We start from the raw sequence: 18840 nt of genomic DNA, 5'->3' as shown, positions 1-18840 counted from the left end.
CTCCTCAGTCATGCATCACAAGTTCAGCACCTCTCTGTACTCCAGCACTAAAATTATCAAAATATTATTTACAGCAGGCAAAATTTTAACCCTGCATCCATTAGAGAAGTACAGTTAAGCCTCTCTTTCTAAAATACCCACATTTCACAAAAATACGACGTCTTGTATTCACGGCAACTGAACACAGTAGTTTCCTGCTGCATTTGACCATTTCTAATAGAGTATTTTAAGTGAAACCAAAGTTTAAGGTTTAAATTAGTTTTTAAAATATCTTTGAAAGATATTTCATGACACCAGCTGGTTTTATTGATTTATTTCTTCTTTCCTTGCAGAACCCAAGTTTAAAACTACATTTTATTATTGTGTAGGCATCAATCAGCTCCAGACCTTAGGTTTCCGTCACTGCATGTTGCTCAGAAACATGAAAGAGTGGTGAGCAATTATGTGCACAAATTTTTTACAAGAACACATGAATTCCTGTCTTCCAAGGATGAAGGTAGCCAAGAAGAGCCACATGGTAATGGAATAAATCTAATCTGCTGAGGAATTTAGTACTGGCTTGATCTAGTGAGAGCTCAGAAGCAATCAAAGTCCAAGCTGAAGCAGTTTGATTTTGCAGTGCTGGAAAACCTTAATTAATGAACCATAGCTCACTGAGGATGGCATACAAAAACAATGAAGCCACATTTTTCAGATTGCTCCTCAGCTTCCATCCAGGCCTAGGCATCCTCCAGGAATTGGTTGCCAAAAGAAAAACATTTATTCTGTGGTGCTGGACCATACAAGAGGATTTACCACTGGGTACTCAGTTCCCCTGGAAGGTGCCACCATGACAGTGGGGCCAGCTGTTGCTGGTGGTGATGATGGTGATGGTTAGTGGGGACCCATCCCACCAATATCCTTTCATCCAAGCCTTAATACACAGAGATTTTGCATTAAACCACACTAAACTTGTACTTCCTTCCCCTCCTTCAATTTTGAATGGAATTGAGTCAAACTACTGAAAATCCAAATAAAGATTAATCCTGAAAAGTGTGTGACATGCAGAAAACAGAAAATAAGCCATCTTTGACCCAATGCTACATTGTTCCTCTAGCTGCCTCATAAAGAGGCATGCTTCAAGGAGTAAAGATGCATTCACAGTGCTATGGTAATAGAAGCACACTTAAATACCACAAATGACAGATAAGTGGAGATGTTTCTGACTGCATCCTTTCAGCAATCTTACAGCTTTGGTCATTATTAGACTTTGAAATACCCAATAATAAACAAATCACAGATTCAGAGATTTTAAGGCCAGAATCCTGACTGAACTTGAATCATGATGAGCAACAAGGCTAATTGCTCCCAGCATTCCCAATAGCATGCCAATCTATCAAAATGTATCCTTCCAGTAGCCCAAATACTTCAGCTGAATTAAAGCATTTCAGCTTTATTGTCTTCCTCATCACAGGGAAAGACTGGGTCATAAATGCTTGAAGCCTTTTAACTCACAGTTGCTTTAAGTTCCACCCAGAGAACATCACTTGGCTGAGCCCACCAGTGCCACAAAGCCTGTCCCCAAAAAGTGATGTTAATGGCATGCTTAAAGAGCTTCCATCGCTCCCAGCTTTACATCTGCAGTTCCAGCAAGGACAGATCTGCTTGTCTGGTGTCCCATGAGTGGGCAGATAGCCCCCACCATAGAAGTTGTGGTGGGAAGAGGTGAGCCTGGGGGCAAAACATTCAGCTCTAGGCTGGGCTAGTTCTCAGGTGAGAAGCTGTGGATGTGTTCAATAGCCCAAGCCTGTAAGCCCCTTCTGAAGACCTCCTGAAGGCCAGGACTCTGCCATGGCCAGTGGACATGTCCCCACACCTGGCTTACTGTGGGGGCAACTCTATCCCAGCTGCTCTGTCCGAGGTTGCCTCTGCCAGGCTGAAAAGTATATGTCTTCTTGTGACTGTGCTTGCACCTAACAGAGGTGGCTGTTAGTTAGAATAACTCTCTCAGATCTGTAAAACACACTGTGCACCCCGGGGAAGATACAAAGATGCTGTGATGGATGCAGTCTGTAGGAACGTAGCCCATTTCTAAAAAGAGCTAGGAAGAGGTGATAGGTGCCCAGCTCCTTGGTTCACAAATTGCATGTCTCTAATGAACCAGGCTGTGTTTTTGTGCACGCATATGAAAATAAATTGAGGTTGACTTAGGATTTTTTGGTTGGTTGTTTTAGTTGTTGTTTCTTTGTGTGTGTTTTTTTATTTTGTTTTGTTGTTTAATTTTTAAAAGGTGATTGCAGATGGGAGGCACTTCCTAGATGAACATACCTAGTGGGTTCCCATAGCACTGAGCTGTGAAACATCCCTTCAGCCAAAGCCACTGGAGCAAGGCCTGCTTTTCTGGAGGCCAAGATTTGCTCATGGTCTTCCTGCCCTTGGGATATATTGCTTGGCTATTCTGTGTTGCAAAATGCAGCACAACCAGGAGGCTGATGCAGGGGTCAGCAGCCCTGGAGCTCTCGGGGGCACAAGGGCACTTTCTGAGCTGACAAGTGAGCGCATTGATCCGGCATGCCAAAATTCTGTGGGGACAAAGCTGTTTTTTTGCCTTTAATCCACACTCCAGCTTGAACATGCTGCTTGTAAGCTGCTTTGCAAGGCAGAACTGAAACCCCCAAATCCCAGAGCCGCCTGCTGCCACTCCACCTGTCTCACCACGTGGCCTCAGTGTGAGCCGCATCAGGATTTTGCTTAACTCTGATATTTAGGTTTCACCTTCCAGGCCAGGCAGTGGTGATATTGCTGGTGTTTCCCAGTGCAGCCACAGGACAGCAAATGGGTCCTTACCAAGCATGACCCCCATGAGGGCAGCTTGGGATGCAGCCATTGCAGGACAGAATTCTGACTCCAGCCCAAGGTGGGTCCAGATTATATTTCAGAAAAGGCTGAGAAATGTTCCTTACATGGAAGAAAATATATGGAAACCCAGCAAGGAAAAGCCTCATGCACTGAGCAACTTGTGGCTTTCACCCTCCTCTCTGATGGCTCCAAAGATCTGGAGGATCTGGTGGAGCTGCACAGACAAGCATCACTTGGGCCTGCTCGCACCCTGGCTGTGTGAAAGTGACCCTGTTCCCTGCTGTGCTGGCCACCAAGCACCCCGCCAGTCACAAGGACACTGCAGTAAACCACAGCTGAGCTTGAAATTATGTTTTCAGCACCAGGTTCCTGCTGAAATGAGTGGCACCTCCTCCCTCACTTGTGCCAGTGCCGAAACATCCTTCCTTTCTCAGCACTATCGCCGCTCAGATCTCTCCTCCAGGAGATCACGCACATCAAGATCTTTGAAGCCTTGCTGCAAGGGCTGAGATCTCATTTCCCCGGTGCATTTTGGGTCGTGGGCTTGATGCATACAGCACATGCATGGAGCCCTGTGCAAATTTGGCCATCCTCTGCCCTTTTCAGCCCCAAAAAAGAAGTGCTGACAAGTGATGATCAGCACCGGAATATAGGTCACAGCCTCTGCCCTGACGGATACTTTCCTCACTGTGGCAGAGGGGAAGGGGATAAGATCAGCCCTCCTCATTCACCACCTTGTCAGCACACAGAAAATCACAGAATCACAGAATTGAAGGGATTGGAAGGGGTTGGACCTCAAGAGAGGTCCAATCCCGCTGCCAAAGCAGGTTCCTTAGAGCAGGCTGCCCAGGTAGGCATCCATACGGGCCTCAAATATCTCCAGAGAAGGAGACCACAACCTCCCTGAGCAGCCTGTCCCAGCGTTCCATCACCCTCACTGTGAAGAAGTTCTTCGCATGTTGGTGCAGAACTTCCTGTGCTCTATCTTGTGGCCGTTGCCCCTTGTCCTGTCCCCACAAACCACTGAAAACCATGTGGTTGTTCCTTCCCAGGTGCAGGCCTCTACACAAAATCCCAGCCCAGCTCCCCAAAACCTAGTGGAATGTAGCCTCTCAGTTTGCATCTGCCACTGGGTGAACAGTAAATGTGTGTGGCTGTTCCCCATTGCAGAAGAAGCTGGGTCTCACTGAGTTTCATTACTGGTACAGAGATCTACTGCTGGATTTTTGTTGTCCAGCTACTCACAGATGTGTTAAAGGCTATTATAAGTTATAAATTATAATAGCCTTAGTAATTATACCATTATAATTAATTAACCATTATAATTAATTAACCATTATAATAGCACTTAATTATAAGTGCTATTTCTATGAAGCTGGTGGAGCAACTTTGGTCCAAAACACAGCATGTCAGCACCCTGCACCCTTGCTGTCTCTCTTAGCACACCTGGGCACTGCAAAGCCTGCTCTCCTTTTATGTAAAAGAAGGTTTTGGGGATCAGCTTGGGAAAGTGAACCACAAAGAATTGGAGTGGGTATAAACAAAACCCTTAATGTATCACGATCCAGGATTTAAGGCAGTGTCCCCTGGCTGGAGGATTTGGGAAGGGGAAGAGACAAGGGAGGGGGAGGGGCTGTAGAATGTAACAGCTCTGGGTTAGGGAGAAAATCAGGTTTTCTAACCAGAACTTGGCTGGAGGTGACTTCCAGATGTTTTGCTGTTCAAAAGGGCTCCTTGCACTTGCATCTCCAGGACCATGTGCTGCAAACAGTGACAGCAAATTCAAGGGATCTGTCTGCTCCCTGCACCCCTCCTGCTCTGCAAAGGTACCTGCCCCCCCGTTCACCCCAAGTGGAGGTGCATGGCTGCATACAGGAGGGACCGTGACTTACCAGTGTTGTAGCTGGCATCGCAGTACCATGGCTAGCCAGCAACATGAAGCCAGGTGGGCCCATGATATGGAGTTGCATGCATCCATCCCCCCGGGAGTCAAACCTCCTTCCTTCCAGTCACTGGTACTGTGTTCAGCCTCGTCTATTCTCACAGTCCTCAAAGCAGCTGCCATGGTTTGGGACCAAACAAGTAGCAAATAGCTACAAGTTGAAGTGTTTTGTTTGCTAGCAGTTGTAGGAAAGTAATCCATGCCTTAAATTTCTTTTCTTTCCTCAAAGACATCTAAGAATACCTGTTTCTCATGGTACTTCTCCTCTTGCTCTACTTGCCTGCAAGTATTGTATGTATGGGTAATTTAAAAAAGAAAAAAGAGGAAACAAAAAAAAAAAAGAAGAAGAAGAAGAAGAAAAAAGAAGCATGATTTGTTGCTTTGGTTTTACCTGGAGGTCCTATTTGTAGATGAAAACCCCCAGCCGCATGCACTGATGCAGCATAAACACAGAGGACTTGGTGGTGGAGCGTGGTGCTCCACCTGGCCTTAGCACAGTGAATGACTTTTGAAGGAATATGATACTTAGCTCATGTACTAGTGAGAAAAGCAGAGACGGGACACTGGATGACATGCTCAGATTTTCCACATCCTCAGATTTTTGCTCATCTGAATACAGATGAGCAAAACATATATGCAAAACCCAAGGGTATTAAACAAATCCCCACTAGGAGAGTGACCAGAGAGTTAATTTTGTCACTCTCTTTATTGTTTGAATAATAAAATCAGTTGTTCTGTAGTCTCTTGAAGGGCTAAGCCTAGTTTTCTTGCAGAAAAATGTGCACTGTGCTCTCGAAATGAATGCACTTATGGTGAACTTTGAGCTACACGTCTGCTATAAGGAAGTAGCTCTTATTCCCAGTTGACTATTGCTAGCAAAAGAGCCAGGCTCCATCTATGTCTTAGCGCATTTTCATTAGCTGCATTTAAGCCCATCAAGCGGAGCAGATGGGTAAAAACTATTTTTAAACCTCATTGAAATGCACTGGCAATCTTATCTTCTTGTGCCAGGTGAACCAGAGGTGAGCTCGAACAGCAAAGCTCCATAAATCCAAGCATTGACTTCCCTGGCCAGCCACAGATATGGGGAGGCTGTGTGAGGAATTTCCTCAGGCTGTGTTAGCTTCGTGTCTCTGGATTGGTGAGTAGGCCAGCTTCTGGAAGCCACATTTCCTTTCTGGATTTACTCCCTTGTGGGTGCTGTGTTTTCTGTCTCTTTCCCAAAACCCTGTTTGGACCCATCCAGAGTGGGGTGGTCAGCAGGGCTTTTCTCTCCCCAACCAGTCCACACGTTCTGGGTTGATTTTTGGTGGTTTATGATAAAAACACTCCTGTGGACATCCTTCAGGGCAGCCAGCTTGCACACTCAAAATCCCTTACTCCTGGGATGAAGGATGCCCAGGATGAGAAGGTGTTTCCACCTCCCAAGAGCAATGTCTCCCAACGCCAACCAAGTGAGGACAGCAAACAAAACATACTTGAACCAGAGCACACTAAGGTCTAAGACTAAGGTCTAAGGTCTAATGCAGGTATTCCTTGCATTACGAAAAGCCACAGAAGGGAAACGGGGAGTCTAACCCATTACACATATGAATTGTTCCTAATCTACTTAGGCTGTTACTTCCAGGTGATGCTGTTTGTGCTCTGCCCACCCATGCAAACTGATAAGGTGCCGAACCCCAAATTGCATCCATCTCTTTCACTCTGTGGCACTCCAGCTGCAGTTTGGAGGGTCACTCAGAGCACCCTGCCCCATGGGATGGGTCCTGCTCCACTTGGCCAACCCAGACCCAGAAGTGAAGGAGGTAACAGGCCTCTGTCCATTAATTGCTATATTGCAGTATTTCATCTAATTCCACCATGGTGGTGGTCCCATTGACAGCTGTGTGCTGGCTGTAGAAATAAAACCACAGAGAAGAGTCAACTCTCAGGCACTGCTGAGACTTCAGGTGCCACGCTCCTCTTTATTTGTGATTCATAAAAAAGCAAAACATCGACATTAGGGAAAGGCATAAAAAGGGATCCAGATGCATCGACCCAGCTGAAGTATAAGGCGGACCAGGCAGCTGCAGGGGCAGCTGCAGTCCCACACTCTGTGAAGGCATCCTACGGGATGGAGCCAGGCTCCAAAGCAGTAGGAAGGAGCTGTATTTTCAGGAGGTGGGGTGGGGGAGAGCTGCTATTCTAGCAGTTTCTCTGTACCCAAAGCCCCTTATCTTTATAAACCAGAAATGGTAGGACAAGGGTGTAGGAAGGAGGTTCAAATGGCAAAAGCTGGAGGTGATTTGCATGATGTCATCTCACTGGAGACAATAGTTCCCAAAGGGACATGTCATTTGTTAGCAGCATTGATGGCATCTTCTAAACCATCACTAATCTTATACACCTGGTGGTAAACATCAGAGAGAGGCACACTGTGGGTCCCAATGGTGTACTTTGTCCTTAATAGCCAATGTACAATTTTTTTGGCTTGTAAGTAGATTCAGTAGCTCCCTTCCTTCCTTCTTGAAAAATGAAATGCAACCCAGTCCAGCAGCCTTGGGTAAATCTGTTTGATAACACACCTGAATACATCCTAGATGGAGAAAAGTCTAACTGTCAGCAAGCAAGCAGAGCTTACATGCATACCACCCCAGAGTTGTTCATATTGACAGTGCATGTAGGGATGGAGCGATAATTGCAAAGGAAAAATCCTTCCATCCTACTGATAGATACCATGTGTGTCAGTTTGAAGTCTTTCTTCCAGACATCTCAGCCGCCCATGTGTGCAGAGCTGAGCCCTTTCTTTTGGAAGCTGTGTGCTTTATCCTTTTTATGTTGTTCATCACTGGGCAAAACAATCCCTCTCTCCAGCCCAGAGGTCTCTCAGGAGTCATAAGTGCAACAGCCACAAAGGTGGCTGTCAGTAGCACCTTTAATAATGGCAGTGTGCCATTATTGCTACTGTTATTACTATTATCACTATTAGTAGTAACAACAACAGTGGAGTAATTACTGTTAACGACTATTGATAATTGCATCATGGCCAGTGTATCAGTGTGGTTGACCCAACAGGTGGATGATCCACAGGAACCAAAACAGCTAACACTGATGGGTCAGTGAGGACCTCACGTGCATATCGTTTAGCATCACCAGAGATGTAGTGTATATTTGAGGTGATTCCTCTCACCTGAAGAAGCCTAGCTCCATAGCTCAGTCAGCTTCTACCTTTCACCTTATGAGTTGAGCCCCTTCCTGATGGCTTTGGTCATCTAAACCGACTATGGAGAAACAAGAAGGGTTGAAACCTTCCCTAACCTGCTGAACAAGGCTCCTACTGGCCCATATGCCTCTGCCAACTTATGTTGCAAAGGTTCTTCCTAGGACTAGCATGGGTTCAACTGGGTAGAATCCATCTACAAGTATACTCCTGGTTCCACTTACCAAGGCTTTCCATTGTAACTGCACTGCTAGGTGAAATGTTTACAATCAAATAGAAGGAAGCATCTTCTGTTGCTGGGATAACAGAAGGCCTTCCAGTAACTTCAATAGTCTCAGGACAGTTCTCCAAAAAGATCCAGTAACTTCTTCACTGCCAAGTAGCACTCAGAATTGGCACCCATCTTCTCCACCACAAGATGGTCTATGGCTTTTGCCTTGTTTTTGGACAAGGTCAGATGTTTATTTCACTAAGCTAATTCCTTGCAAGACAACGTTGTTTGCTGTATTCTCCCTCCTGACTTGCAGGACTCATTTAACCAGAAAACATTCAGTCATCTTCTTCCTTTCCCTAGCTGCTCTCTCACATGGACAGGACTCCTGACAAGACTGGGAAAACCACATGAAATTAAATGAAATATGGCTACAACACCTCTTGTTGCTCTTTCAGATCACAGCCGCAAGCAAGACATTCAACCTGTAAAATGAAAAGGAATGTTTAAAACAGAAATGAAGACAAGCTCAGCTGGACAATTTATAAAGAAACCTCACTCAGGTCTAACTCTGGATTTAGCCCTGATCTGACCAGGAGCTGGACTTGAGACCTCCATAGGTCCCATCTAGAGTAAATCTACTTGTCATACTATGAAAGCATTGCTTACCCTAATTTTAACCCTAATCCTAACACAATGTAGTATGCTTAAGAGAGGACCAGGAGAGCTTGCCCAGCATAAACTCTCCCTGTTCCATCAGTATCATGCCATGCTGCCCTCCCTTCTCATTCTTAGCTGCTATAACTTGCAAATACCTGAGAAAGACAAAGAGCAACTCAATGTGTGTCTTTAGTTTTTCATAACATACACTATTGGGTAAAAAGCTGGATTAGGCAGCACATAAAGCAAATTAGTGTAAGAGGTAGGGTACATTAGCATTTCATAATTATTATTGCAGATGTCATTGATGATGTTTTACTAGTGTGCTTTTTACCTTCCCAATCTTCTGTACTGCTCTGAGCTGGTAGCCGAGTACTGGTTTACCTGTGGAACATGACACTTTGCTGCTCTCTGGCCTCAAATCCGCAAGCTGATGTGTGGACAAGCAGCCACATGATTGGACAACCAGAGTGGTCCAGCTCTCACGATTTACCTAAATAAGAATTTTTACCTTGAACATCACTTCTCTGACTCAAACCAGTTCCTAGCATATTAAGTGCTATACAAATCAGTTATTTGGAGAGTGCATTGAAATTACAGTTAGCAATGCTAAGCCATAGACATGCTAATAAGCTATGCTAAGATCAGACATTTCAAGTCAAGCAAGACTATTATGTCATATGATTTCTCACACCATCTCATAAACTTTAGCATAAAATCAAGCAAATCCTGCTGCTTCTTTCTTCTTGTCATTCATATTTGCAGTTCCTTGTTGGTCAGGCAAGCATTTTGTCCAGTATAGAAGCTGTCTCATCAAAAATTGTTTTCAGGTCTCATTTTGATCCTCATTCTCTCAGTTTTGCTCTTCTTGATGCTGGGGACACCTCCATCCCATCAACATCCATCAGGGCCTGTGTGGGACATGTGTCCAGCTGAGGTCTTCCAAAACTGGTCTGTGAACATGTACCACCAAGGACCATGTACCATCCACTGACCCAAATTTGATCTTGTTGAGGGAAAGTCAGTGAAGAGTGTAGAAACATAGGGTTTACTTCTCTGTGCTAGAAGGAGCCATCAATTCAGTTCTCCAAAATCATGTGCCATTATACTTCCCCTAGTTTTTGCAAGATTAGTGTCTATTCTTCTCAGAAAAGTTTCCAGGGTTGATCTGAGGATGTTGAGAAATTGTGAAACATCATTCAGTTGCCTGTTTCAGTGCTTGAATCACTCTTGGGTCTCACTTCTAACCTTACAGGTGGTGTAGCTTGAACCTCCAGGACTAGTTAGACCCTTACCCTTTTTCATTGCTTTAAAGATCTCATCGGCACGCAGTAAGTCCCTCTTTAGCACATGGCAAGAAAACTGCTTCATAATCTTCTTTCAAGAAACAAAATAGGTCAACCATCTTGACCCTTTCCTTTTCAGCCTAGATCATTATAGTGATGCTGGAGACAGCTGCAGGGTCCTGTAAGCCCCTGGACAAGAGCATGCACCCTCTGCTCTGCAGGACTTGGCTCCCTGCACAGACATCATCAGGAGTTGCTGATGTGTCCCAAGGGAGAGAGAAATGAATTTGATGGCTGGGATCTGAAGGGGTTCAGGCTCTGAGCTGCTCCAGTTTAAGCAGAGCAACTGAGTAGGTCTTTTTCTCTAATGAAAAAAACACTGTAGCTTGCTGCCATAGAGAAGTGGAGTTATCACCAAACACATAAATGTTTCCTTCACTGTTTACTAATATTTGGTGCTCCTTTCTGGACTGTGTCCAAACTGAAATCCATCCACACACGTCAGCATCTTCCTGTCCTCCTCCCCACACTTTGCTCCTGTGCTCAGGGGAAAGCTAGTGAGAGGCAAAGAGGCAGTATGGTGCAGAAAGAATCTTGGAGATGCTGGGGACAGACCCTGCTCCCAGGGGCACAGCAAGAGCACTAGAGGCACCGGCACAAGCTGCAACACAGGACACAGCCCTGAGGAAACAGCATTTCCCATGTGGGCAGGGAATCTCTATCTTCAGGAATAGCCCCAGTGTGCTGGGACACAGCCCTGAGGAGCTGTGGTGTTGGCAAGGCTTTGAGAAGGGGCTTGGACAGGAGATCTCCACCCCAAGGTGTCTCCGGTCCCAGGGTAAGTAGCAGTGGGTGGTGGCAGGAGGGCAGGGACAGGCTCTGCTTGCTCAGCCCCTCAGGCCACCTAGGTCTTCACTGAGCTGGTTCTTAATGGAAAATGAATAGGATATTACAATTGTCTCATTATTATGGGGATGTTTACAGCTGTCCCAGCCTGTGGGGGAGGGATGGGAGAGCCAGCCAGTTCACATCTACCAAAAGGTCAGTGTGGCACAGGCAGCTACTGTAACCCTCCAACTATATCAGGCATGGAGTTGCCTGTTAATTAGTCTTCCTTGGTTCAGATAAGAACATTTAACTGAGATGTGCATATTATTCTTTGATAACAGCAATCATTATAATAAAATCAGGGCTCTTTGCACAGTCTTCAAAGATATTCACTTTAGTTGTGGGTTCTTTGGCATTTGAAGGTTCTTTGGACTAGCTGTGAATTAACATTATTCTCCCTGATTATAAAGCAATGGGATCTGGAATTTTACCTCCCTGCTCTGCATGCCGTCACAGAGCTGTGTTTTAAAGAGAGATGTGAGACAGGTTAGGTGGGAGTGGAAGCAGAAAAGTTCCCAACACAGAAAGGAAGAAAGCTCAGAGGAAGAGGTAACACTGTCCAAGCAGGCTAAAATACTATTAAAACCAATCCAAGCCATTTCTTGAAATGCAGTGCAAACCTCAGACACAGAATAGTGAGTTTTGCTGCTGCCCTTTCCAGGCTGTGAGACATAGGAACATACATGTAGGGCTGTTCCTCTTGGTTTGGGCAGCTCTTCTTGGAAATGCGTATAACGTGTAGCATGACAGACCTTGGCTTTCAGAGGCACAAACATCCTTTGCCCACATTCTTCTTTCAAATAATCCCTCCATGGGGTAAAATGCCTGGGACACAGCAGTCACACCCAAGACATATGGTGGGTGGGTTTGGGAGAAGGTGAAGGCTCTCAGGAGACATTTATTTATCTAACAGCACCCTCAAACCTGTGGATCCCTCAACTCCCTACTAAGGGCTTTTGGGAAATGCCAGCAAATCCCTGTGTGAATGTTTAGAGTGGGTTTTGGACAGAGGTGTCTGCAAATATGTAGTGTCCCGAGACTTATTCCTAAGAAATACCTGCATCAAAATGCATAACAACCTGAGGCACTTACTGTTGTTCTGCATCGATCAAGGCTGATTGCAGCAGCTTGAGGAAAACATGGCTCCATCAAAACCATCAAGGTGAGATGAATTCTGCTTCGTCTCAGCACAGGCATTGTTGGATACCCACCAACAGTACTTTGAAACACACAGCTGGACTTGCAATTAGGTGGAAAAGTCAAACCTACCGATTCTATTTGTTTTGTTTAATTTTTTAACTCTTTAATTATTTTTTTCCAAGATCCCCTGGGGCTGCTGCCTGCAGTGGGTAACACCTTGGCTGTCCACCCTGGAGCAGTCAAGAACTTATTTCCCAGCTACCATCCCAGCTCCTTCCCCAGCCTCTTGAATCACTGATTCCCTTGGCTTTGCTCCAAAACTGGGGACTAAGGTCCCTCTTGCCCAGTTGGGTCCCAGGGGCTGGAGGGGATTTGGGGGGTTCTGGTAGAAATCCACCTTCTGGGGTAGCTGGGCAGCCAGCCACTGCTCCAGAGCAAGATCCATTGGGATTTACCCTCTGAACATTTTTTCAAGTTTATCAAATAGACATTTATTTATTTGTTGCATGGAAATTGCTTCTACTGGAAAATTTCTGATCAGCTCTAAAGATTACCCTGAAACCCAACTCTGCTTATTTTGCCTCTGCTTGACACAAAGGTATGAAAAGGCAGAGGAAAAAAAAATATGGAACAAACTCCTGGGGAACATGAACTCAGAAAGCAATGCACGTGCTGCAAGACAGCATATCAACCTTAACAATTACTCTTTAAAAACTAATATCGGTTATTTCATCTCAAAAAGAAAAAGAACAGAGTGGCTTGTGCTTATGATGACACGAATGAAAACTGACCTCTTTGACCCAACCAAAAAGTTTTGTTTTTTTTTTTCCTCAGGCAGCTCACAAAAATCACTGGGAATCTCTGGCCTAGCTTGGGGCAAAGACCTTGAATGCTGCATTTCAGGAAAGTGGATGTAATCAGGTGCTGGAGAGCCCTTCATTTCAGACACAGGAGGGGTGATTTCCTCAGGAGCTGACTATAAGGAGGAGATTATACCATCCTGCCTCGAAGATCTTTTGGTAGGGAGATCCTCAGTAATGTCTCTGTGGACATAGTGTTTTTGGAGAGGCCACTCTGCAGAGCCCAAACAAGGCCCCAGCTTGTCTCTTGTTCATCCCACTTCAGTCCATTACTGGCCTAGCTCCTTCCAGGACCAGTTGGTTGAGAGGATTACGGCTCCTACACAATGAGCTCTCCATGGGTGGTGCTGGCAGATGAGCTCTGGGCTTCCAACCCTCACCTCCCACAAGTCTTTTTTCTCATTCCAGCATTAGAAGTGTCTGTTTATTGTAGCAAAATTGTGAAGTATTGCAAACATTACTGTCTTGAGATGTCAGAAAATTAAACAAGACCCAAGGCATAGACTCATACTGTAAACTCGGAAGTGCTGTATGCGTTCAGTGGACCACCACAACCAGCCAGCACAAGGATGGTCACTCACTTGGTATTTTGACAAGCTCTGCATTTATCCACTGAAGGAGCTGAATTTGGAGCTGTGGTTTCTTCAGAGCAACAGCCAGAGACAGCTCTCTCCCATAAATTCTATGGCAGGCATACAGGACTTCATTCAAGAAGCTCAGCATTGGGAAATGAGGGAATTGAATGCACCCTCAATAAGCTTGCAGAGAACACCAAGTTGGGGGGAAGTGTCAATCTGCCACAGGGTAGGGAGGCCCTGCAGAGGGACCTGGACAGGATGGATCAATGGGCAGAGGCCAAGGGGATGATGTTCAACATGTCTAAGTGCCAGGTCCTGCACTTTGGTCACAACAACCCCATGCAACACTACAGGCTTGGGGTAGGGAGTCTGGAAAGCTGTGCAGAGGAAAAGGACCTGGGGGTGTTGGTCGATGCTCGCCTGAACATGCGCCAGCAGTGTGCCCAGATGGCCAAGAAGGCCAACGGCATCCTGGCTTGTATCAGGAATAGTGCAGCCAGCAGGACCAGGGAGGTGATTGTCCTCTTGTACTCTGCTCTGGTGAGGCCACACCTCGAGTACTGTGTTCAGCTTTGGACCCCTCACTACAAGAAGGACATGAAGGCCCTGCAACAAGTCCAGAGAAGAGCTATGAAGCTGGTGAAGGGCCTGGTCCACAAGTCCTGTGAGGACTGGCTGAGGGAACTGGGGTTGTTTAGTCTGGAGAAGAGGAGGCTCAGGGGAGACCTCATTGCTCTCTCCAGGTACCTGAAAGGAAGGTGTGGGGAGCTGTGGGTCGGCCTCTTCTCATAGGACTATGTGATAGGAGTGATAGGACTACAGGGAATGGCCTCAAGTTTCACCAGGGGAGGTTCAGGTTGGAAATTAGGAGACATGGAGTCACCATCCCTGGGAGTGTTTAAGGAAAGGTTGGACATGGTGCCCAAGGACATACATATAGTTTAGTGGGTAATATTGGCGGTAGGGGGATGGTTGGACTAGGTAATCTTGGAGGTCTTTTCCAACCTTAATGATTCTGTGATTTTATGAAAAGCTGTAGCTTTGAGTTCCCTAAATTATGATATGTAACTAAACAAGGTGGCAGAAAGCGGTTGCTGAGTCTAAAGTCCTCTGTGAGCCAGCCCAGTACTGTAGGTAAAACACTTGCCTAATAATCATCATTTAATGCTAGATGGCCTCTGGAGGTATCTAGTCCAACCTGTTGCCCAAAGCAGAGCTAAATCTGATTAGCAACAGGCATTAGTTTCTTAAAAAAAACCATGGTGAAATCAAAACATTCCAATAAATTGCTGGCTACTTTGCAGCTATAACAAAGGCCCTCATGCTTTTTGTCATCCTGTTTTAATTCAATCATAGGTCATTTTTCTTAACAAGGTGATTTTATTTTATTTTATTTTATTTTATTTTATTTTATTTTATTTTATTTTATTTTATTTTATTTTATTTTATTTTATTTTATTTTATTTTATTTTATTTTATTTTATTTTATTTTATTTATCAAGGCCCCAACTTCCATTAACATTCAACCTCTGGTCTGTCAAAGCGATCCTCCACAACAGTTTTTAGAAAACTAGCCTTGCACCTTCTGGTTTATCCTGTTAGAGGTTCTCTGATCATTGGTTAGGCTGTGTCTTCAGTTCTTAGCCTGGTATCACCACTTGTCTCTGGGTGTGCTGGGGAGACCCAGGGGCAGAGCTTGACCTTGTGTGACTATAGTGCGAGTGCTGGGACATCAGTGAATTGACTACACATTTAACAGTGTTGTCTTGCCCTCAGGGATCGTAGATGACAGCCTCAGAGCCCACGAGGTCTGCCCAAGTGTTCAGATGAAGATATTTATCTATGTAGATACCCAGAAGGTGCCTTCACAGGCATCACTTCCCATTTACTCTCCTAAAAGTAACTGCTGGCTCCAGAGTTCATCTGAAAACCTGACCTGATGGTCAGGAGGGAAGATGCTTGTCTCAAGTTCAGTTTAGCGCTTTTTAAAAATGTTTCAAGAGTATAACCACTAGGTAGACCCATGCTAATCAATCCCATCCCTGCCTCCTGGATGAGCAAAGAGCAACGTTTTGCAAGGGACAATCATTGCTCCCTTGGCATCGACACTTTTAGTGCAGCTGCCAGTTTTGATGGCTTTAGGTCTCTGGTTTAATAGCTTATAGCTCACAGTATGCATTTTGTGTTCTTGTTTATTCCTGGCTGAAATCAGCATTGAGACACTACAGATATTGTTTACTTTGCTGTTGTCAATAGAAACTAAAGGTCAAATAATCAGAACAGAGCCTGTGGACATAATTCATTATCTGTTTATATTTTTGCTGATGAGTATTAATAAAAATATTTGTTTGGCTAAGGAGGCTCCATGGAACAAACAAAGGTGGTCATGTAGTTGAAAACTGGAGAAAAATATGCCAAGCCTCCCCATCTCAGAAAAGATGAGGACTTGAGAGGCTGTCACCAGTGGTCCTGTGAGGGACAAGGAGAAAACTATATTCCCATGCAAGAGCTGCTCATCCTCCTCAATAACCACAAAGAGATGACTGCAATGCTGAGAAAAACAACCCAAAGCAAAAATGAGCCTCACACCGCCTTGGTGCCTGCAGAGCTCTAGCCAGATCTAATGAGGAGTCACCATCCATGAAGGCAGCATGAAGATGTGATATCTGTGCTGCGATCTGGAAGCAGTGCCTAGGAATTGGCAGGTACAGGGGGATGGCAACCTTTTTCAACTCATCCTAAAGCCTCTTGTTTCCATTTCACTGATAGTAAAGCATAAGTCAATCGGAGGAAACCTTACAGGAGGAAACCTTACATGGCTGCTTTGCTGTCACCACACCTCCCCATTGCAGGAGAGATGCACCAGGCTGGTGACTTCATGTGATATGCCCTGGGGCTCAGCATCTACCCCTGGAAACAGAATTTGGTGAGGCAGAGAAGCTTTGTGTGGCTTCACAGCTACAGTTATCTTGCAAGCCCATGTGCAATGAACTAGATCCCAGCAGGTATTTTCTATCACAACTCCCAGCCCTGCAAGACTGAGGCAACTATGCCAACAGGATCTCTACCATAGTGTAGGCAGTCTCTCCTTTGACCTCTCCAGCTTCTGCTGGAGGATTCGGTGATTTGGTGGGCAAACATTTTACTCCTTTAGGAAACTATCCATCTCCATGCAGGCTGCATAGTAGCTTTTTAATGACAGAGTTGTGGAAGGAAAAAGAACACATTCAGAGGCTTTAAAATTAATTGAATTTGGCTCTAAAATCTTTCCTTTCATAAGTGTTTTAGATATACAGACTCCCTGAGGGCTTTTTTGTTTTGTTTTGTTTTGTTTTGTTTTGTTTTGTTTTTCTTCTCTCTTGTGTTAGAGTCTAGTTTCAGGAAAGGCAGCATGCTTCCACACATATATATGCAGTTCTAACAACAAATGTGCATTGAGCTTGTACTGAAAACACTCAAGATCATAAAAAAGTAGCACCACTTGGCTCTCTGTAGTTATCTCAGGACTGTAAAAGTCAGAGCTAGCTAAGTACATACGGAAAAGATGAAATAAAAGCACATTGAGGAATGCTTTTCTGTACAGTTAGAGCAAATTGAATGTAATGGTTTTCCACTGTTTTCTCCCAGTGCAATGAGGACGACCTTAATGATGATGTTCCCTTGAGAGTAAGATCTCTTGGAGATGTGTTTCTAGTACTCTTGGGTTTGGCCAGAAACCAAACTCCTCTGCAGCAAAGCAATGAGAAGTTCCCAGCTGCAAGTGTTCACACCAGCCAGGCAGTTCAGGACAGGACCATCACTTTTTCCCATCTCCTACCAACAAATACATGTCCTTCTCATTTACCATACTTCTTCCTTAGGTAGAAAGTCAAGGTAGGGAGGGAAAAGCATCTGTAGACTCAAATGGGAATCATAAAATATCCTGAGTTGGAAGGGACCCACAAGGATCATCGAGTTCAACTTCTGGTTCCTCAAAGGACCACCCCAAAAAAAAACCAAAAAAAATGGACCACATGTCTGAAAGCATTATCCAAATGCATCAGGGAGTTACACCTGTTAGAAGTTTGAGCAACACTGCCCTAGAGAAAATGCTTCCCTCTGGTTTGCTCTGCTGTGTCCCATTCAGGCCATGCCCCCAACACTCTGCATTAAGGTATTACGGAAAAATCTCTGTGGCTGCTGGCAAGGCTTGGGTAGTGACTAAAAGCACTGTATCATCAATAATTAAAGCCCACTTGCCTCTTCACAGTGAAGCACTGAGATTGTTTTATTGAGTCATTGTTCATATTAGCCATGAGCAAACAAATAAGTTTAAAGTAAGGACTAGTGCAAAACTGGAAGGAAACTTGAATCAAGCTGGAAAAAAAAATAGTGGCAAGGTCTCATTTTTAAGTCATCTGCTCAGAACGTCTGTGGGTTCAAAGGGGGCAAAGCTGCAACATGTTTCGTTATACAACTTCCGATTCGTTAGCATGGCTGTGAGTAATTCTGAAACCCTCACCCCTGAAGTGAAGCCAAATTGCAGCAAGTGAATCACCCAGAAGACTGAGACCCTTTTCTGCTGGCAAAACATGCTGTGAACACACTGCAAAATTGCATGCGTTTCTTTGCTTATACAGCATTTTGGTGCAAGTGACTTTTGTCTTGTCAGTATTGCTTACTGATTCAGTTCATAAATGATTGAATGTGAGATATCTTTTTTTTTTTTTTTTTTTTCTTTACTGAGAAACCTAATAACATGAGTTTTCTGAAACGTAATGCTTCCTTATACTTCCACACAATTAATTTTTCCATCCTTCAGTCTTTGAACTCTGGGCTTCATCTTTAAATGTTTAGCTTGAATAAGGATGTAAAACAGAAATCATTCATGCACAATGCCTTGCTCATTACATCCGTCTTCACAAGGGAATGTCTCTTCGATTTCCTGTGTCAGAAGAACATGAAAATGGCTGTATTGGCTCAAATCCACTAAACCCAGGATACTGTCTTGAACTGTGGCCAAAAATATGGGGAAGAGCATAAGAATAAGAAAACCACACAGGGAATTTTCCCTGTGGAAGACCACAGGGTGCTCTCACAGCTTCTGGTACTTTGATATTCAGGGATTTTATGAAATAGGTCATCTGAAGAATGATCAGTATCATTCAGCAAATTCCTCATCCATGAACTTGTTCCTCTCAACCCCCCTCTTCTCCTCCCTCTCCCCCCTTCCCCCCCCCTCGAATTCACAAAAACTTA

This window comes from Aythya fuligula, chromosome 7 (genome assembly GCF_009819795.1).
Source record: "Aythya fuligula isolate bAytFul2 chromosome 7, bAytFul2.pri, whole genome shotgun sequence".
NCBI classification, from domain to species: domain Eukaryota; kingdom Metazoa; phylum Chordata; class Aves; order Anseriformes; family Anatidae; genus Aythya; species Aythya fuligula.
This window is presented reverse-complemented; position numbering follows the sequence as displayed.